General features: G+C 33.9%; 1 protein-coding gene across 1 annotated transcript in view; it reads right to left on the bottom strand.

The window, feature by feature from the left end:
• The window catches only part of LOC120423903 (uncharacterized), a 62,080-nt gene extending 52,380 nt beyond the window's left edge, over window positions 1-9,700 (bottom strand). Inside the window, exon 1 of the mRNA XM_039587886.2 lies at window positions 8,799-9,700. The gene's annotated coding sequence lies outside the window, so the exon portion shown is untranslated. The remainder of the gene's footprint in view (window positions 1-8,798) is intronic.
• Between the last annotated feature and the right edge of the window lie 13,318 nt (window positions 9,701-23,018).

Below are 23,018 nucleotides of genomic sequence, written 5' to 3'. Positions count from 1 at the left end.
ATCAAGTCATTCTAAACTATTTTAGAGTTTTTAAAATATCGGCAGCAATAAAATCGGAAACAGAAATCAATTATAATAAAAGATATTTTGAAAAAAAATGCTGCCACATAAAAAAAATAAAAATTGAAATAACAAACCATAGTCTCAACATTTGAATGCAAAAAGTGTTTTAAAATGCATTTTACACTAGTTCAGTTGTTTTGCAATCATTAGTTTAAAAAAAAAGTAAGATTTGACGAAAACAAAAAAAAAAGCGAAAAAAAAACATTTTGCGATACTAAACATCGAAAATTTCAAAAAATCAAAAGATGTTTTAAACCCAAAAATGCTAAAAATTATTTTGAACGCAGGGGAATGCATTTAACATCAATTTCAGCTGATTGCACTTAAATTTCGATTAAAAATATGAAGTTTTTTGAAAAAAATATTTTTTTGCTCCCTGATTTTTTGGGCCTACTTTGAAGGGGGGGGGGGGGAGGGCGGCAAAAACTTTTAATAAAATTTGTAGCAGCCTAAAATAAAAACTGAAATTTTGAGCATTTTTATCAAAAGTACGATTCTGTTGAAATTTTGAGTATTTTTGAAATGTATACAAAAATCCGATCGTTTGATATCCATATTGTAAAATACAGACATTTTTAGTATTTTTTTCGAATACACGTAGTCTTGTAATTTTTTAGTATTTCGCAAAAAAAATATAACTATCAAAATGCATGAAAACCATATTGTAGAATACTGCAATTGTGATTGGCTTTTTTTAATTCTCAGTTTTGTGAAATTTTTACTATTTTTAAAATTCATGTTATTACATTCGAATGAACGAAAAAATTACGATCAATTTGTACCCATATTTAAAAAAAATGAAACTTTTAATTTTTTTCCGAAAATAACTAGATTTGTGAATCTTTGTAGCAGGCTTCACTGAACACCAAGATCTGGTGCGCCGTGGTGCGGTTTTCGTTTCACTCTAGAAACCAAACCGAGCTGTTTATTGTCACACCATAGCAACTGTACCGAAAACACCTTGGTACACCACCGGTGCACCCAAACTGTATACCAAGGATGCAACTCAACATATGGTTGATCCAAGTAAACCGGAGGCGACATTGTTTTGATTGAGGTTTGTCAGCCATCATTCACAACTTCGGGATGGCCTGGCGGTTGTTGTCTCCGTCTTTTAACCACGAGGTTCCTGGTTCAATCCTGAGTATAAATATTTTTCAGGTTTTATCTTTTTCAATATTTGCTGTCAAAATTACTGATTATATACATTTTTTAAGTAACTTCTTCGAACCTGCGACGCTTTAGTCAAAGAGTTAGAAAATTGAATGGATTTTTATAGTGGAATAGAGAAAACGTTCCATATTATGCAGGCAGGTTTAAGTGAAAATGCCTATTTCAGGATTAAATGCACAAGAAGTTAAAGTTTATATTTCATGACACTACGAAATTCTATTCCTAAAAAATTATTCTAAACAAATAAAAATCATTTAAAAAATAAAATAATAAATGTCGAGATTCGAACCAAGAACCTTTTACTAAATATTGCTAGGCATCAAGAGTTCCAAACTTCTCCCGTGTGGTAGGCGCAGAAACCATGTCAGTTTTGTGTACCCGATCCACACCGCCGTCACACCAAACTTCGGTTTCGGTGCACCGATCAAGCTACCGAGCTGTGTCGGGTTTGGGTTGTGACGAGAAATGGTGCGGATAAAAAAACCGGTATCATAGCAAACCGTTGTCGCACCCGTCAAAAGGTAAATCTGCTTTGTAGTATTTAAAAAAAATATAATTATTGAAATGTATGAAAAAATCCCGATTTTTTGATACCCATATAACAAAGACAATAATTTCGAGTAGAGGTGGGCAAAACCGCTCTTTTTTAGGAGCCGCTCATTTTTGCTCGCTCTTTAAAATGAGCCGCTATTTAAAAAAAAAAGGATGAAAAGACTATTTTAAAGATGGTGTGATTTTTTATGTTTTTTATTAGACTTTATTAGACATTATTTAAAATAGCTAAAAACGGAAGATTCGCTTAAAAACCTAAACGGTCTTAGCGTTCGAATAATTGGATGGGGAAAGCACCCAAGCTTAAATCTAGAGTTTTTGAAGAAAAATGCTATTAATTTTACAAAATTGCGTTTATTTCTTCTAGAATAAGGGGAACTATACCCTTCTTCAGCCTATTTCTATTATCGGCCTATCAGTACTTTGATCATGAATTACAGCTTTCATAAAGTGTTTTTGACTGTTCCAAAGTAATAAATAAATAAAATAAAAGTGAGCAAGCAGCTCTCCATTGTTGATACATCTGAAAATGTTAATTTAATACCGGAAAATGGCAAAAGTGATGAGAATTGGTTGAACGGCTTAGAGTGATTATAATGGGTATATTTCCCCTAATAAAATTTTATCTTGAGAAAATGTACTGTGAACTCTTTTCTACATTCTTATTTAATCAAAAAGTCTATAAATGCCAAAGTGAAATCGGGCAAGAGGAGTTAGGATATGGTTATTTAGTAGTTTGTCTAATCTAATCTAACCTAATCGAACACAAGCGCAGCCAGTCCGAAGAAAGCATCCTGGAAGAACTTGCAGTTAGATTACGCCCCAAGTCCTTTCTTGTCAATATTAATAATTGCAGTACATCCGAGTTACCCCGAAAATGTGTAGCAAAATTAAAGCGGCCAGGCCTACTGCGTTGCATTAACCGCAGAGATAGATTCTGTGAACGGATCACATTTCACAGAATCATCAGGGGAGGAAGGATGCGTGGACATACCGTACCAAACGCTCCGAATGAGTTAGGTGTGGTGTGTTAATGTAAATTGGCAAATTATTATATTTTTAGGGGGAAGTGGAAATGCGAAAATTGGGGTTGAGGAAATCGGGATTGGGGAATGGAAAAGTGGAAGTGTTCCTTTAGCACCGAATATCTCCACTCCCAACAAATATTGCCGGATGATTCGCTGGTACAAATTGCACTTCCAGGATGATTGAATAGACTCTACCACAGCCTCTTGAAACGGCATCCGCCATATCCTCCGTAAATCGATTTGATGTTCATTTATCGGCGATGGCATACACGATTAGTTCCGCTCTGGTAACGGCCTCCTCCAGCTTGGTTTAGCCCTTCCACTTACTTTTCATGTTCCTGATCCTTGGCAGTTCCGAACGATTTATGAATTTTCAACGAAATTCACTTCGACAACGACAATTAGAAACAAAATTCCCTTTTAACACAAAAAAATCTCATAAAAGAATGCATACAAAGGGAAAAATAAAATTTGGCAAAAATGACGCGGAGTGAAAAAGTTTTCCAACCGTCAGCCGATATGGTTATTTAGTAGTTTGTTTGCAAAATTTTCCAAATGAAGCATTTTGGAATACTCAAATTTGTACTTCGGTAATTCTATAATGTGTCTTCCGATCCGATTGTGCAATGAAAAGTTTTTTATTTTGTTAAGAATATCATTCACTTTTGAAGTAATTTAAGTACATGAAAAAGTTCACCGTGTTTTGCCGAGCTTCCATGGCCGTGAGGTTACGGGTTTCGTCTTGTAAGCGGAAGGCGATGGGTTCAATTCCTGTCTGGCTCGGCAAAGTCAGATCCCTTCAAAGATTAAATCTACTCACTGGGAACACTGACCGGTAGGGGATGGGTTTCGACTAGCGGCGTGCTGGATTTCCATTCCAGAGGTCGTCAGTTCGTTTCTCGTACCGGGATGATGCGGTTTAAAAAAAAATTCTAACAAATTTGACATAATGACAAAATGAAAAATTAAAATTACATTATCAATCCTCAATGGATGGATGGAAATTCAATTAATGATGTTTGTAAATTTTAAATTAGACAAGTTTAAAAATGATTCCATCTTGGATCGGTTCTTTCAAAAGACGACAGTTTCAAAAAGAACCGCGGCTCTTTTTTGTGAGCCATGGTTCGTTTGCTCTTTTTTGTGAACCGGCTCTTTGAGTGGCTCGCTCTTTTTTTGCCCACCTCTAATTTCGAGTATTTTTTCGAGATTAAATTGCATTTCCAAAATACAGAAAAAAACGTATTTTTGTGAAAATTTTCATGTAGTTATAATTGCAATGGATAACTGACATCGTCCCGTTTGTAAATCGAGGCATGACTGTGTTTCATCACCGCCGTTGCAGTCGCCTTCTTCTTCGCCCTCAAAAAATAATCATATTTTGGCATTTCACATTTTTTTTTAAAGTTTTTTAAAATTTAGGCCCTTGATAAGACTCCATTGTTCCAATGACGATGCTTCGAAATCTATTTGATCGATATTTAATTATTTTTTTTGTGAATGAACAATATTTAAATAATCTCAAATAGAATTCTTTTGAGTCGAGCCTAGCATTTGAAAACGTCAAAAATAATTGCTTTTAATATTTTTCAAAGTTAGGCATGTTTTAAAAGTTTTACGAAATTCAGTTTTTTTAAAGAAATACAAACCCTTGAAAACGGTGCACGTCTTTATGAGCTATTTTAGATTATTAATGAGATGTCGTCGTCGTCGAAAATAAATTTCAAAAGACTCTGATACCAGATTTTGCACCATCCTAATCTTTTTTTAAAAAGATGCAGTTTTGATTCCCTTAAAATAAATCCCTTTGAATATTGGCATAACAAATCAGGGGTGATTTTTTTTTTACCGGCTCCGTGGCTTAATGGTTACGGCTTCTGCCTCACAAGCAGAAGGTTCAGGGATCAAATCCCGGTCGGTACCTTTGAAATTTGGAATCTAGAATTTGAACATTGAATATGAACAAAAACGAAACAGAATCAGGTGGGATTCGAACTCACACCTTTGGATTGATGGTCTGGGACTCTAACCAGTCGGCCATCTAAAGGTTATAAAACATGTTGTATTCTTCTCATATTATATACGCTCTGATCCCTGATTTGCCTGAAGGGATTGGGAGTCTTAAGATAGATCAAGGATCCGTCTGGTGCTTGCTTCTATGTTAAGGCGGGGCCGGACAATGCCCAACGACCTCGGAATTGGGCCGCTAGAATCTCTGCCATTCTGAAATGGGTCGTTGGAAGCAGCGCGAGGGCTAACACCACCTAATGTCCGGGACTGAGATAAGTTGTATCAGCATTCGGCATATACAAAAGTCTGATACAAATTATACTTTCCCATAATTTCGCTACCGGTTAGCGGGTATTGGATTGGACCACACACACACACACACACACACACACACACACACACACACACACACACACACACACAACAAATCAGGGGTGATTTTTTTTCAAGCTTTCAATAAAAATAGATGTGTTGATTGAACGATAAGAAGAAGCATTTAGCTATTTCGTTTAAAAAGCATTTAACTATTCCGTTTAAAAAAAACTTATTTTTCTGTCATGCTAGAGTGGCGAAATGGCCTACTTATCATCACCAAAAATAACAGTGCTGAAAATTTCATTTTATGAGTAATTTGAGTAATTTGAGTGATTTCGTTGCTTTTTCAAATTACGTCTCCTATCTGAGGCGACTTTTTGTTAAAATATAGCTAGCATAATTGTTTCCAAATTTTCTGGGATCGCCAAAAACACAAGATCTAACTAAGTACTGTTAAGATATAAATGGGCAAAAACTAGTTTTCATCAACTTGAAAAAAATGCGTAAATGAATTGAGTTTAAAAATTGTTTTTTTTTTAAATATAAAGTTTTTAACATCCAACATTCATTTTGATTTCTTGTTTTTTTAAGTTGAGCAATTCTCTGAGATTTCGGTCATTCGATTTTTTCTGTATTTTTTAATCCGGCTGAAACTTTTTTGGTGCCTTCGGTATGCCCAAAGAAGCCATTTTGCATCATTAGTTTGTCCATATAATTTTCCATACAAATTTGGCAGCTGTCCATACAAAAATGATATGTGAAAATTCAAAAATCTGTATCTTTTGAAGGAATTTTTTGATCGATTTGGTGTCTTCGGCAAAGTTGTAGGTATGGATATGGACTACACTGAAAAAAAATGGTACACGGTAAAAAAAAATTTGGTGATTTTTTATTTAACTTTTTGTCACTAAAACTTGATTTGCAAAAAAACACTATTTTTAATTTTTTTTATTTTTTGATATGTTTTAGAGGACATAAAATGCCAACTTTTCAGAAATTTCCAGAATGGGCAAAAAATCTTTGACCGAGTTATGATTTTTTGAATCAATACAGATTTTTTCAAAAAATTGAAATATTGGTCGCAAAAATTTTTCAACTTCATTTTTCGATGTAAAATCGAATTTGCAATCAAAAAGTACTTTAGTGATTTTTTGATAAAGTGCACCGTTTTCAAGTTATAACCAATTTTAGGTAACTTTTTTGAAAATAGTCGCAGTTTTTCATTTTTCAAAATTAGTGCCCATGTTTGCCCATCTTTGAAAAAAATATTTTTGAAAAGCTGAGAAAATTCTCTATATTTTGCTTTATTGAACTTTGTCGATACGACCCATAGTTGCTGAGATATTGCCATGCAAAGGTTAAAAAACAGGAAATTTGATGTTTTCTAAGTCTCACCCAAATAACTCACCATTTTCTAATGTCGATATCTCAGCAACTATAGGTCCGATTTACAATGTTAAAACATAAAACATTCGTGAAATTTTCCGATCTTTTCGAAAAAAATATTTTCAAAAAATTAAAATCAAGACTAACATTTCAAATGGGCGTAATATTGAATGTTTAGCCCGTTTGAAATGTTAGTCTTGGTTTTAAATTTTTGAAAATATTTTTTTCGAAAAGATCGGAAAATTTCACGAATGTTTCATGTTTTAACATTGTAAATCGGACCTATAGTTGCTGAGATATCGACATTAGAAAATGGTGGGTTATTTGGGTGAGACTTAGAAAACATCAATTTTCCTGTTTTTTAACCTTTGCATGGCAATATCTCAGCAACTATGGGTCGTATCGACAAAGTTCAATAAAGCAAAATATAGAGAATTTTTTCAGCTTTTCAAAAATATTTTTTTCAAAGATGGGCAAACATGGGCACTAATTTTAAAAAATGAAAAACTGCGACTATTTTCAAAAAAGTTACCTAAAATTGGTTATAACTTGAAAACGGTGCACTTTATCAAAAAATCACTAAAGTATTTTTTGATTGCAAATTCGATTTTACATCGAAAAATGAAGTTGAAAATTTTTTGCGACTAATATTTCGATTTTTTGAAAAAAATTGTATTGATTCAAAAAATCATAACTCAGTCAAAGATTTTTTGCCCATTCTGGAAATTTCTGAAAAGTTGGCATTTTATGTCCTCTAAAACATATCAAAAAATAAAAAAAATTAAAAATAGTGTTTTTTTGCAAATCAAGTTTTAGTGACAAAAAGTTAAATAAAAAATCACCAAATTTTTTTTTACCGTGTATCATTTTTTTTCAGTGTAGTCCATATCCATACCTACAACTTTGCCGAAGACACCAAATCGATCAAAAAATTCTTTCAAAAGATACAGATTTTTGAATTTTCACATATCATTTTTGTATGGACAGCTGCCAAATTTGTATGGAAAATTATATGGACAAACTTATGATGCAAAATGGCTTCTTTGGGCATACCAAAGGCACCAAAAAAGTTTCAGCTGGATTAAAAAATACAAAAATTAAAATTAAAGAAAAAAGACCGATTCCGTAGAGAACTGCTCAGTTGTAGAAATCTGGTTTTAACGATGGAAGAAAATAAGATTTAGTCAGGGTAAAAGGCACTTTAGAGCATACTATTAAAACACAATATTTATATAGAAACTGAAGAGATTAACAACGTTCTATAACAAACTCAATCAAACATCTATTTTTTTTTAATTTTAATAAAATTCGAAACGCATAAAATACTATTTGAACTTTTGAATAATTTGATTTTTTCTAATTTTATTATGAATGTCAATAATAATTACGATTTTACAAAATTTGGCCAGTACAAGGTAAACATAGAACTCAAAATATAGAAAAAAATGTAGTTGATATCACAGGGATAATAAATAATATATAACAATTTCCAAAAGTTCAACAACCTGAAAAATACTGATACAAACCATTGCTCAGAGTCGTTGTTTAGTATTTAAACGCAGGAATTGAATAACCATGAAAGTTTAAAAAAATAAATTTCAATCAACCAAAACAAAACATGAACCCAATGTACATCACCAGGTCAACGAGCATCACGACCACCCGGGGTGTAGGGTGGCGTTCCCAAAGGTACAGTTCATCATTTATCTTCTCCATTTGAAAACATCCCGAGATCGAAAACTCGGCCAGGAAGATTGATGACTGCCAGTAAGATACACGGAGTAGGTACTTCCTGTGTGCGATATGCTCTAGTAGAACTAAACATACGAGTTTCAAGTTTCAAGAAGGATCAGACGACCGTGTTCGGATTTGAGATAATCAATTAAAACAGCTTTAAAGTGTTTCAAGAGGAAGTAAACAAATTTCATGGGTGTAAATCTCCACCAACAATGATTGTGTGTGAGAAACGAAAACGTCTTTGTCAACAGGTAGTCACACCGTAATTGTTCCAATCCCGGGATTTGTCCTCGGGTAAAGATGCAGCTTACGGTAGCAGATAAATCTCCTTGTGGCAACACAAACGTTTCTCCATTCTTGAGGGGGGAAAGCCTAATGGCCATAAAACGTACACAACACATCCCATAAAGTGGCTCCGGCTCTTTAAAGTGTCGTTTCATGTGTTTTTACGTTGCTTTTTCTGCCTTTCCTACAGACAGGTTCCTGTAATCCAATCCCCTTGTGTGAAAGTGAGTATTTTTTCCTTCTTCGTACCTGCTCCAATATTATGCATACATTATGCTCTGCCTCGTCAATATTCTCCACCAGCAGCAGCCGCAACAGCATCCAGGTAAAGTGATTTACGCCGGTACGGCATTCCGGGTTCCCCCAAAGGACTCCGTGTACACTCTTTAAAAACGCCTTAAAAGGACTCCGTTTCCGGTACTCTCTGTATCGAAAGGATGCTAACCGGTTGATTGCCGCAGCATCTTTCTTCTTCTTGTACGACTCTTTCTTGTGAGCGTTGATTGCTCTCGTACGTGCCTCACTCGAAATCTATGTCAAGATTGAGCACTTTTTGATTCTTCACTTTTCACTTTTCCCGGGCGATTTTCCGCCCCGAAAAACACCCCTCAAGCCTCTTCGCTGAGCAATTTGCTGTTTTCTTTCACTTTTTTCCCCCCTTTCTTAACACACTCGATTGCACCACTTGCATCCAAATTGGGAGGCTTTTCCTCACGGTATGGCACTTCTGGCTCCGAGAAAGCTTCTTCACGCGAGCGCTCGCGCGAGCAAAACAACAAATATCGGAGCAGGCGTTGATTAGAAAATTGAGCGTCGCCGCGAACGTGACCACCGCTGATTATCTTCGCGTTCGCGGATTTTCACGCTTTCTTGACGCTTTTCCCGCGGTGAAACGCACTTTTTCCGATCCGATCGAGCGGAACCACTTTTGCTCAGCGATGATTTTTTTCGAATCTCACCGGATGATCTTTCACCCCTGTCACCACACTCTCTCCTCCCTATCAGCTAATCCAGAACTCGTTCTCGCGTGATAACGACGCAACCCCTGTAATCTGATCCCGTCGCAAACGAAACCGTTTTGCGCAAGTCGTTCAAGTCGTCAAGTCGCACGTGTACGCGCGCGCGCCTCTCTCCCGTCAAAAGTCCAGTCCGATACTGACGACGCTGCTGCCGAAACGGGCGCTTGATCCGTCCCGATAGGCGATGACACTGGTGTGCGTGAGAGGGAGAGAGGGAGAGCGAGACGTCGTCGTGCGTCGAGTCTTCTTTCTGCCGGACACACCGGCTTAAACGCCGAGATAGTCCAGCCGGACGATGATCGGCGATGATCGTCGTGTGGTGGTTGTTATGACGATTCCGATGATGGTTCGCGTGTTCGGGGTGAGAGAGTGGGAGAGCGAGCGAGCGCTCTCTTTCTCTGTTTCGACACGGGATTCGTAGCATGTGTTTTGATTGTGTTGGAAGGTTCGATTTAGGGTCGAGAGGTATGTTTGTTGGTATCACTGCTACTGCTGCTGGATTTTTTGGAATGATCGGGGAAGTGGATCGTGTGGTGGTGACGGACGAATCGAGTGTGGAGAGGAAATTGATAATAGCGAGAGAGCGTGATCACCGGTAGCGGTACGCGTGACATGAAGTTTTGAATGAAAATAGATTTTCACTACATTTTATTTATATTTATTGCTTATTGCGAGATAAAATCACGTTTCTCCATCGCTGTGAGTGACAGAAGATTATTGCCGCCTAACTACCGCAGTGTAAAAATCAGCAAGTTGAACTGAAATTCTGCGTTGATTTGGCTGTCAGCTTGGTTTGTTTTGAATATTTTCCAAAAAGTCAGCTGAAAACTCAAGGCAACCTTTGACAACAGTCAAAAATTTGTTCTGCGGTTGTCATGCGGCTGTCATGCGACCATTATCTTGCGGTCGTATCACCGCGCGTGAATTCTAATTATTAACGCCCGCAATAATATTATAACTGAAATTAAATGTAGAAATCTTTATCATGTTTTATATGATACAAAATTAGCAGTTTTTTGTAATAGAATTTTTCTGCTTTCGTTAAATCTCACCAAGTATAACAAATTAATTTAATCCAATGATTACTGAAAACGCTGTAGCTGCAAGGATCTTCATAACTCTACACTAGTTTAAAAGTTAAAACAAAATGTATTATGCTTAGTACAAGAAATAAACATTAATTGAATTATATGAAATATGATTCAAAAACATGTTGGTCAAATAATAAAAAAGGTATTAAAACTTCAAATACGTATAATCTAGACTCGATGATCCTCAGTCTCCGAAGTATCGATTATCGGAAGGTATTGAAAAATAAATGGGAAAATTAAAGTCAATGTTGAAGGGAGAAAGCTGCTTAAAAACATTTGTTAAACTGAGAGCACAATGTACACGGAGAAAAAAGAGTTCCCTAAAATCGTGAACAAGCGTTCATGAAAATGGGAACCTCGAACAAAGTGTTCAAATCCCATGGTACGATTTTGAAAAACGTACCATGAAATTTGAACACTTTGTTCGTGGTTCCCATTTTCATGAACGCTTGTTCACGATTTTGGGAACTCTTTTTTCTCCGTGTAATGCTTATATAAACAAAAATTCCAGACTCGATTTTCCTATGTAGACAGGTTGACATGAAAATTTCTTCCGCAATTATTTTTTGGATAAGATAGGTTCGGCTATCACAATCTAAGTAATTTTTGTATTTTTAATGCATGATTTCATAATTTTTTTGTCTACTACCCATCATTGACTAGAGAAAATAATTTGACCATTATGTTATATGTTAGGGAAATATCAGCAATTATAGAAATATTTCGATAGAATTCATGTCATATGAAATAGACAAAACTCATTAATATAAATATTTCCAACATTTTTTAATGGAAATGCTATATCTTGACCAGAATTCGAATTATTAACAATTTTCGCTTCTCATCTTTTTCTAAATTTAAGCTTTTGCCAAATTTTGCTAGGTGAGCAGGTCTCTAGAATTTCACAAAAAAAATTGGTTTGGTATTTCTTATTTGGATAAAACTTTTCTTTAAGTCCAAATCATCTATTTTGCATCATTGGTTTCTCCGTATAAATTTTGGGGCTGTCCGTAGAAAAGTGCTATGCAAATTTTTGAAATCTGTATCTTGCGAAGGGGTTTCCTGATAGTTTTGGTGTTTTCGGCAAAATTGTATTTTATGATTAGGACCTGGGTGCAGAATAGTGGTTCGCAAAGCGGCCTCAATTAAGAACTGTCAAAGCGGAACCAATTTACTGTTCGCAAAATGATACCTTGAAGTGAGAAGTATTGTGATTGATCTATAATTTATTTTGATTTTATAATTAATTTATATTTGAGATATTCAAAGTCAACCAATCTTAAGAAGAGGGTTGGAATCAAGATTGGCATAATTCGTCGCTTACATTTCAATAATAATTTAAAAATTTTAACGACGGATTTTCAAAAATTATGAATGGCACCTGAGAAATAATAAAATTGAATAATCTTACTCCGTTATTTTCGCTGCATAATCCGAGATACATAATCTCGGTACTTCCATTCGGTTCCTCTTCTGATTCACAAAATATTACCCACTTCTGATGCAATTTTTTGTCACGTTGAAAAAAAAGAGGCCTCTTTTGGCCGCCCATCGTTAAGTCTACGAACAAAAAAGCGCGAAGCAATAATTTTTTCAGCAAAAACTCAACAGATCCAAAATGTTTCAAAACAAGTCACTTCAGCAGCAAAAAATATGTCACGCTTGAGCTTGAACATAGCCTTCTAATTTGTTTATGTTTACAGCTGTGGTGCAGTTGTAGTAGTGAGGAGCAGTAGGGAGCATTCGAAAATCACGTTACGAATTCTGTCTTTTCAGCACCCAGATTAGGACTATTGGGAATATCAAACGTACACCGGAAAAAATCCATACTTTTTTATATCATTTTTTATCACAAAAACTCGATTTTGATAAACTTTACCGCCTTTGTTTTTTCATTTTTTTAATTTATTAGTGAACAACAATTGCATTTTGTTTTAGCTATAGGGTATGACGGACGTTAATTTTTTTGCCAAGTTAGCATTAAAAAAATAAAAGTAATTTTCGAAAAGTATCGGAAATTTATCCGAAAAATCTTCCAAAAACAATATTTGGTATAAAAATTGAACTTGTAATAAAAAATGTCTTGTGAATTTTTGATATATTTTAAAATTTATGAAATAAAATCATTATTAAGTTAACGTATTAAAAAAAAATCATTTTATTTATTTTTAATAGCATCCTTCCTCGTCCACCTCTGAAAAAATGTTTAAAAAACTAAGAAACTTTCCACAGATATGGCCTTGCAAAGAATTCAAATCACGAAAAATGATGATGATGATCCGATATTCAATGTTACAAGTGAACTCATGTAAAATTTTCTTAAAATCGGGAAAATAAGATTATTTAAATCATGACTTATATCTTAATAAGGTAATTTACTTCGATTTAAGCCCAGATGCAATTGTGATACTTTTTAATATTTTTTTAATAATGCTTTAAATTGTAAAATGTTCTTTGCTTCCTCTCGACATAGTCCCGGACTTAGAGATAAGAATTTCGAATATGTTTTTTAATAGTGTTGAAATAAGTTTTTGCTTATTCAAAAACAAATAATTTTGATTTTATATTATCTTTAAAAACTCTTATTAGTTTCTGACAACTGAGAAAAAACAGGTATTTTAATCAACACTTTCACGATTGATTCAAGTTTTTGAAAAGCGTTTTCAGTTGAATTCAAGCAAATTATTATAAATGAAGAACTTTTGTTGTTTGAAATAATGCAGAATGAAAAATCTAATAATTGGGTGGAAATAAACCAAATCCTTAACCATGACAAAATAGATGTATGTGTTATATAAATATTTTGTGTAAAGCCGAAATTTAAATTGTAGCAAGCTCATACAATTTCGGATCGAAAATAAATACCTTTGAAAAAAATCCTCGTTCTTGACTTGGGTCAAGGGAGATTGATGTTTCAAACTTCAGTTTCAATCAAAGTAAAAATTAATCACAGCCTACATAATTTAAGTTATCCTGCAACAAAAATAGAAATATCTGGAAATAATAAAAATATTATTTGGTTTAATAAATGTTTTCAATCAAGTCCAGAGTTTTATGAATTATCAAAAAAAAAAATTACTTTTTCATTCTATATAATACCTGAAGCTACTTAATTATTTCCCATATTATATCTGTGAAGTGAAGGCTCTCAAACATTATTCATTTCTTAACGTTTCAGTATTTTAAAAAGGCTCAAAATAGTAGTCGTTTAGAGCAAACATTAAAACTTTGGACACAGAGAAAGTCCTCAAAGAAACACAGAATCTTGTTTCAGCAAGCCAAATTCAAAATAAGTCATATGAAATTATTGTTTTTTCGGTCCAAAAAACTGTTAAATTTGCACACCGTCACCCGTCTTCGATCATGTTCCTTGCTTCGCATACACACATGAACCGCTGCTTGCTCTCCGATGACGTCCGACTCTTTTGTGTAGGTATGTAAGGTACCTTATGTTGTCGGTTTGGTTTCCCTTCTTTGCCCGTGTTTCTTCGGGTGGTTTCACTCCTTCGTCCATTGAGCATCACCATCCACCGGTCGTAATCAAATTAGTGTCTCATGTGTGCAGATATTGAGAATTGAATGAAGAGAACGATGATCTGCGCTTAAATTGAAAGGAATGGATTTGACTACTTTGTTCTGATTTTTGTTTCTAAATCTTATTTATGCATTTTTGCCACTTTTGTGCCCAGTTTAGACGACATCATATTGCATCGCCACTAGCATGAATTTACTGACGGTTCAAGAAGCAGCAGCATGAACATGTTTTTGAATTTCCGAGAAAGGCCACCAAATGCCAAGAAAGAGAGAACATGTTGTGGAGAAGCCATGGAATCCCGGAGGTAGAGGAATTTGTGTACTCTCCCTCTCTCTTTCTTCGAACAACTCGCGGTGCGATTTTCGTACAAATCTTCACTTTGTTCGAGATTAGCTCGCGATGATGATGACGGCCGATGATGACGAGGAACAAATGTTTCGCCCATCATGAGTACGATGATGAATGAAGAAGAGCAGAGAAAACATGGAACCCATCGATGATACAAGTTCGTAGTTTATGGTTTTATGCTGGCTAGCTGCGTGGGAAACAGCATTGTAATTCCAATTTGTTCCAGGTAATCGAAGTCAATTCGTCTCCATGGGCAGTCCCCTCTCAAACTCTATACGTAACGGAATGTTCTGAACTGCCCTTTGCCATCTTCATCCGCTGCGATCATCTTCTCTCGTGTTGTTTCGTTTCTCTTTTAGTTTTTTTGCTTCGTTCTTCTTTCGCCGGGCCACATGTTCTTTGTGGTGGATGCACTGAACTGAAGTCGCTATCTTGGCCGGAGGCTATTTGTTTGGGCTGCAGTGCAACGACGAACAAGCGACAGCATAACTAACGAGCACTAAACAAATCAGCCTATTGATTGCATCCCGTCCCGGACGGCGGCGGCACACACGTGGCGTTAGAAGTGGGCACTATTTGCATGTATTCTGAACCGGGATAAGAGCATTTTAGATTTTTTAGGTTTAGGTTTAAGGTAGCTTGAATAACAGTAAAAAATGAAAATTTTGTGAAAAAATGTTTGTTTTTTTTTTTTGAAATTTTAAGCTAATTTAAAATAGAAGTTATTTAATTTCAAATATTATTCGAACTTTATTTTGGTAGTTATTGGATTTTTAGGCTTTTATCAAACTATGAAAAACCCCTAAAAAACCAAAAGGGAGAGTGGGGAAACTTGATCCCCTTTTTTTTGTATCGCACATAACTTTGTAAATTTTTCACAAAACTAGAAACTTTTTGCATGAATGGAAAGCTTAAACATTCAACTATGTTTGGCTGATAAGGGTATTTCATCAGATAAACTCTTGGGACCATCCATAAACCACGTGGACACTTGGGGGGGGGGGGGGGGTATGGTGATTGTCCACGATCCATACAAAAAAGATTTTTTTTGTATGGACAATTGTCCACGAGGGGGGGGGGGGGGTTATGATTCCCAAAAAAGTGTCCACGTGGTTTATGGATGGTACCCTTCGAATCATGCCAAGCGTTTTAAAAAAATATTTTAAACCGGCATTTTAAAAATGTTAGGGGTAACTTGATCCCCCTTTCAACATTTTGAAGAAATCTTAAGCAAAATGTTTCTTATTCATCCATTCTTTTAATTTTCTATAAGTTACAGCAATTTCACATTAAACCTGTACGTTTGTGTTCAAAATTTAACAATGTATGTAAAATATTTAAAAACTTAAAATATTATTTTTTAGACCAAAATTAAGCATGTTTACAAAAGCTGGAAATTTTTGTTTACAAAACTTTTGAAAAAGGTTCAAACTGCAGTAAGTTATGTACAACTAGCCCAATTAATTAATCTTGAGGCTGATTCCAGTGACTTTAAAAATGCAGGGATCAAGTCTCCCTAAACGCACTTTTTTAAACAATTGATTGTAAAAATAGTATGACGATAAATTTAACATCAAATGCGTAAGGGTTTTGGAGTTGATAAGTTAGAAAAATTTGTGTAACTCAATCTAAACATTTTTTAATTTTTTTCTTTGTTTTCTACAATGAGTTTTGTTAATTTCGCACAACTTTCTAGAACAAAGCTAATTGTTTTACCCACATGCTGACGAGATACAGGCTTGGGATCAAGTGTCCCCGGGGATCAAGTCTCCCCACTCTCCCCTATGTGAAGTGATATATTTTTTAAATTGTTATTAATTACTATTTGGGATAATTTAAATTCAATAATAGGAAATAATTAGCAAATCTAAGATCACCTATCAAAAGGACGTAACCTTGCTTGAAATCGTCCAAGATTACTTCCTATTGAATATTTACCTTATAAAAGGCAAAATCTGTAATAATTATCATGAAATTTTGGAGTCCCTCACTAATCTAAAAAAAATGAATAATAAAGAAACTAGTCAATCAGGTTTATGAGTACAAATCAAATTTTATTTGTACAGTCCAAAATGTATTATCCGAAGTATCGATTATCCGAAATTCGATTATCCGAAGGTTTGTATGGGACTTCGGATAATCGAATCACGACCAAATTGTTTTTATATTACTTATTTTTCTTACCTTAACATCAATTTCGAGTTCTGCGACCATTTGCAGCATTTTAGTGAAATTTGAATATTTGATTGCCTTTTAAATAAAAAAGCATTTTTTCAACGTTTAATCATCGCCATTTTGGCCACCATCTTTGATTTAAAATTTCTAAATCATTTAAGAGTAGTTTATTGGTCATAATCAAGCTCGATCATCAAAAAAAAAAAAAGTCAAAGAAAAAAGGTTTTTTTTTCGCGATTCGTTTATCCGAAGTTTCAATTATCGGAGGTGATTTTTTATCCGAGGCCTTCGGATAATCGAGTCTGGACTGTAGTTTTTATCTCTCAGTTCTGGCCTACATACCTAAATGAACAATTTTCTAAGACCTGAAAAAAAAACAATTATATTTTGTTTTTGTGTTATTATGATCATTTTTTTTTTAGTTCTTTCAATATTAATTCCTCTATCTAAATCTCCATACAATTTTAGTTGCTGTTTATAAATAAACTTAATCAAAATGACCAACAGTCAGTATTTCCAGCAAATTTTCTGATCGATTTGGTGTCTCGGTAAAGTAGAACCTTTTCAAATGAAAGGATAACTGAAAAGATCTTTACATTTGACTAAGTGGCTATTAATTTATTGAAAAAAAACTACTGAATGTTAATTTTAACCCTCTACAACCAAACCCGGTTTCGATAGAAAAAATCGCCAAAAATCAATTTTTCAACCATTCAAAAAAAAAACACTTTAAATTTTAGAGGTGGAAGTTTGACTTGTTTTATGTTACTTTGCCAATGTTTTTATAAATGACATTTTTTAGGGGTCATTTTTGGCTTTGTTTTTTATTAACATTTCCTATATTTAATGTAAAAAAGAAGTATGAAGTATTTTTTCTCAGAAGATTTTTGCCTTCCTCTCCTTACTGAGGAAAGGCTATAAAATCACTCGGAAAATGAACTTTTTAATTAGACCTCCTAGACCTACCTTCATTTGTACATATCGACTCAGAATCACCAGCTGAGCAAATGTCTGTGTGTTTGGCTGTATGTAGACATGTGTACCAAATCAATGTCACTGGAATATCTCGTCACAGGCTGAACCGATTTTGGCCGGAATGGTTTTAATCGATCCGTCTTAACGTCCCCTAGGTTGCTATTTAAATTCATGCAGTTTTATCATGTATTTAAAAAGTTATGTTAAAAAAACTATTTCATATTAAATTAAAATTATGGTAAAAAGGGTGGTTTTTTCATGAAACCCTCACATGTTATATATTTTTAGAAAGCATATGAGAAGACCTTTCAGGCTGAGTAAGAATTTTCAAGATCTGACTTACCTATCTTAAATTACAAGCAGTTTAAAAAATGGTCTGAATTCACATAACCTCAACTGGTCGGGTCTGATCGCCACGAAAAAGCCGTGTAGAGGGATGCCATTTTCCTCAAAGGCCGTGTCTGTATAATCTTGACAAAAAGTCTGTAGGTAGCCTGTTTTTTTTAACTTATCACTTATTTTTATTAGGACCTCTTAGATGCTGCGATCACGTTAGGGGAGATCCATAAACCATGTAGACACTTTACGGGGGTTGGAATTACTCTATAAATGAGAGGAAGGCACCAATCACCTAAGGGTGGATTAAGAAACGTTTTTACAATTTAAATGATTATGGTGCCATTCTAAAGTAAAAAATGTGAAAAACATACAAAAAAATGAAAAGTGACTGTAAAAACATGTAAAAATTAAAAAGGCAAATTGTAATGAAAGGTGGTGGAATAGGCCAAATACTACCAAAAACAAACATAAACTTAACAAGATAAATGCAATTTAAAATAATAAAAATAAAACGAGAAAATGATAAAACAAGAGAAGTTAAATTTTTCGAAGAAAAAAAGTTGCTCAAATAGACCTCCTAAAAAATACAAATTTTCGCAAAAAAAGTTGTGCAGTAGAGGGATAAGATGAATAAAATTTGCTTAAATTGTCCAAAATTTCCTCCAAATTTTTGTATTGTAATTTGATTTACCGTTATAAAAACTTTTACAAATTTCCTAAGAATGTTTGAATGAAACATTAAATAGTTAAATAACTCTATAATTTAGCACGTTCCACGGTATGTTTAAGCCTTAAACGAAGATGTTTATTTTATAACATTATGTCAACGAACCATTGTTTTACAGTATTTGTCCCTCAGATCTGGTAAAGCTCGAATAAAAAAAGGAAAGAATTTCGCACATATGATCGATTTTCAATTGTTGAAAATAATCAATTACTGGCTTTTGGTAAAAATTTCCTCATTTAGATTTTATTTATTTTGACTGATTGTTTGCCGATTTTAACTTAAAGTTTATTATTTATATTCATATTGTTAAAAAGTACTCCTGAAAACATGAAATTCAATACAGATTTTAAAATAACAGGTTGCTTAAACATTTAAAAACTCCAATAAATTATAATTTTGTGAAAATTGAATTAAAAAAAATCTGCTGAGTTTAGAAGTTTGCTGGAAACATGTCTGTAAAACATTTTTTTTTTTAAATTGAACACACCTGAACAAGAATCAATCATTAATATACATAACTTTATTTTTCGGTAAAACCGAAAATTTCAAAAAATATAACCATTAAATATCATATTCCATTTATGTTTTTTCTTTTTGTACTAAGCATAAAATTATTTGATTACATAATAATTAGAGTGATGTTTTGGAGATCAGAAAAATTAAATATATCAGCGAAATCAAATATTTGTGGATATAATATGTTCGCTAAATTAACACACTTGGTTCAAACGAATCAGAAAATAAATCAAAACACCAATTTTTTGATAGTATAAAAACATATGAAATTTCTATTTTTGAATAAAAAAAAAGTAAATCTTATATATTTTAACCAAATTTCAAATTCGCATTGGCGTTATGTAGACAACAATCTTTCAAAAATATTACAGATTATCAAAATTTAAAGTGTACTTCACTTCAAGGTACCTTTCCAGGAGCTTCATCAATTCTTCATGCTCGAGCCTTGCCCGTGCGCATTGTTTTACCAACTAACAAGAAAAGCAATTATATTTTCTGTTTTTAATTTCATTCCAGATTTTTTTTTTTCACTCTGTTTGCTATTCCCCATTTCTGTCGTGTTACGATTTCGCAATTGTACTACTTCTCCTTTATGCGAATGATTCAGTACTTTTCAAATTTTACTCATTTTCTTTGTTCTCCTGGGGGAAGCATGGCCCAGAGAACACGAGTGTGTGTGTGTGTATTCAAGACATGTGATCCAACTCTTATGATTCTCTCGCTCTGCTTCGTCATTGTGAGGGCCTGCCTCTTTGTTCTTCGAGTTGTTTCTGTTCTGTGTTCTCGCCACTCATCATCATTCGTCATGCTCGCGAGTGTGCCGAAAAAAGTCAAGATCGCGTCGACGTCATCACTAATGGTGAAGATCGCTTATCGCGCGGTTGCCACTCGGTGCCGAAGACAGGCACACACAGAGCAAACAGTCAGCATCCGATCACGCAACACCAAGACAAATAAATAAAAAAAAAGTTTGGCGTCGGAATTTCGGCTGTTTGCATTGCATTTTATCGTTTTTTTTTTGCTTGTTTGTGTTTTTCTTAGCTCTTTGCTTCGTTGTCCCGCTTGGTGTTGATTTAATCGGAACAGGGAAATAAATTTAATTTAAAAAATAATTTTAAGGTTAGATTAACAAATTTTCGGACCGCACAAAATTGAGCCATTCCGAAGAGAGGTTCCACTTGAGCAAAAAAAGAGGGCTCGTGTGAAGGCTGATGGAGGTGATGAGTGCGCAAACACTCCAAAACATGACTAAACGATGGTGGTGAATAAGGATGGATGAGCAGATTGTTGCGCGTAGTGTGGTGGAGCTGGTGAAGCGAATTTGATGAGTCCAGGATGTACAACGAGACCACACAAGGGATTTATAATGAGCGAGGTAACTGATTGAGGAAATGATAGCAGATTTACTCTGTTGGAGGAAATGGGATACGTTAACGGCTCTAAGTAGTAATTTAGCGTGGTAAGCTTGAATGAATATTGAATCGCAAAAGAAGAATTGCTGGATCAAGTTTTTAAAAGTTTATCAAATATCTTACTTTACAGCCCAGATAATCGAAGTCCTAAATCACTGCGGATGACTGAATCTTCGGACAATCGAATCAAGATAAAACATTTTTTGTTGCTTATTATTGATGTCAAGCTCAATTATGTCCCCTTAACAATTCTAAAATGATAAAGAATTTTAAATCCATGCTGACGGCGGTGATGAAGTATTGAGAAAATGCATTTGGTAATTTTTAAGGCAGTCAACAATGCAAATTTGACAGGGTCGCAGAGCTTGAATTTGATGTTAAAAGTTATAAAAGAGAAAAAAAATCTTCGTGATTCGATTATTCGGAATTCTATACAAACCTTCGGATAATCGAGTATGGACTGTATAAACCCGGGCAGACGGTAATAACAAAATTCATGCCATTTCAATAACAAATACTGTTAAAATAACAGAAAATGTTATGGAATCTTCTTGAAAAATCCATCTTTGCATAAGGGTTTAATAACATAACATTTTTTTGTTATGTAAGAATACATCCAACTGTTATTGGGATGATCGGATTACTCGAGCAGACGGTAATAACTTGGGAATAACATTTTTTGATATTTGAAAATACTAAGCCAATAACATTTTATGTTATTTATAACAAGATTTGTTATTCGTCGTTATGATTTTTTTGTTATTGGATTGTTATTGTAATAACAGACTAATAACATGTCAAGTTATTCTACGCACAAATCTTTGTTATTATTTTATGTTTTTTTACAACTAATCCGATCATCCCAATAACAGTTGGAGGTATTCTTTCATAACAAAAAATGTTATTCCAAAGTTGTTTTGGCTTTCAACCAATATCAGACCGATAACAAATTTTGTTATGATAACATAAACTGTTATTAAACTCTTACGCAAAAATGGATTTCTTTTGAAGATTCCATAACACTTTCTGTTATTTGTTATTGAAATGTCATGAATTTTGTTATTACCGTCTGTCCGGGTAGTTGTTAAAATAACAAAAAATAATAACAAAGATATGTTCGAAGATTAACTAAAAGTGTTATTGGTCTGTTATTGCAATAACAATTCAATAACAAAAAAAACAGAACGACGAATAACAAGTCTTGTTATAAATAACATAAAATGTTATCGGCCTAGTATTTTCGAATATCAAAAAATGTTATTCCCAAGTTATTTCCGTCTGCTCGGGAACAAAGAAATTTATTACAGGAAGAATAGAAAATATCTTCAAAATTAAGGCTAATGTGCAGTTCAAAAATTCAGTGTTCGGTTTGTTTCAAAATGCGAAAATAAATGCTATATATATTAAATTTTCCAGAATTAATAATTTACTTGAAAAAAAGTTGTTGTTGTTTTATCAAAAGAAAGGTAAATTGATTTGGTAATAAAAAATCATAGGAACGTCTTTGCTTTCTTCAAATTAGCAATTCTCGAAGACTTTAGATATAGTTTTTTGTGCATTTTACTATTTGGATGAAACTTCGTTTGTACTTTTCTGTGATTTTCAAGTCATTTTGCATCATTATTTCGAGATGTGAATTCAATTTGAGAAATTTTGAATTTAATTATAGTTTCAATAAATGATTTTTGTATTTTTTTGGAGAGGTGCTCAATCCTGAATTTTTCGTGAGTCTTTTTGTAACATCTAAGGCTATTTTCACAAAAATTTTGAACGAAAAAAATCGTGGGCTCTCCTACAAATTTGACATTTAAACTTAACAAACAAAAAATCTCATATAAGTGGCGTGTTTTTTTCTTTCAGTGTATTTTTTTTGGGAAAGCCCGTCAAATTTCCTACAAGTTTGTCTTTGACCACTTTGATACGATGCAACAGCTTCGAGTTACAGCAATATTTAAATTCCGAAATACAAAAATTATTAAAAACAATTACGCCCTTCTCAAATGTCATTATCGAGTGAAACTAGCTCCATATACACAAAAATGGCTTATATAAGCGTAGGATAACAAGTCTACAAAGTTTCATTGCAATCGGAGAGGGTCGAGAAAAAAGTACCTGAAAAAATCCAGTTTTGGGCTGGAATTGCTCATTTATACGCAATAAATTAATAAAATTTAGTAAAATTTCTCAAAAATATCAATTCTATTGGTTTTTAATCAGTATTTTGGAAACATTCCCATTTGCTGCAGAGCATTTCACCCAGCCCTCAATGCTCTGCTTCAAAGTCTAAGAATCTCTTCGAAATGCTACTTTATCTCATCCATGATTGCTTGCA

This window comes from Culex pipiens, chromosome 3 (assembly GCF_016801865.2).
Source record: "Culex pipiens pallens isolate TS chromosome 3, TS_CPP_V2, whole genome shotgun sequence".
Classification (NCBI taxonomy): Eukaryota; Metazoa; Arthropoda; class Insecta; order Diptera; family Culicidae; genus Culex; species Culex pipiens.
Note: the sequence above shows the minus strand (reverse complement) of the source record. Positions and strands in the feature narration are given on the sequence as shown.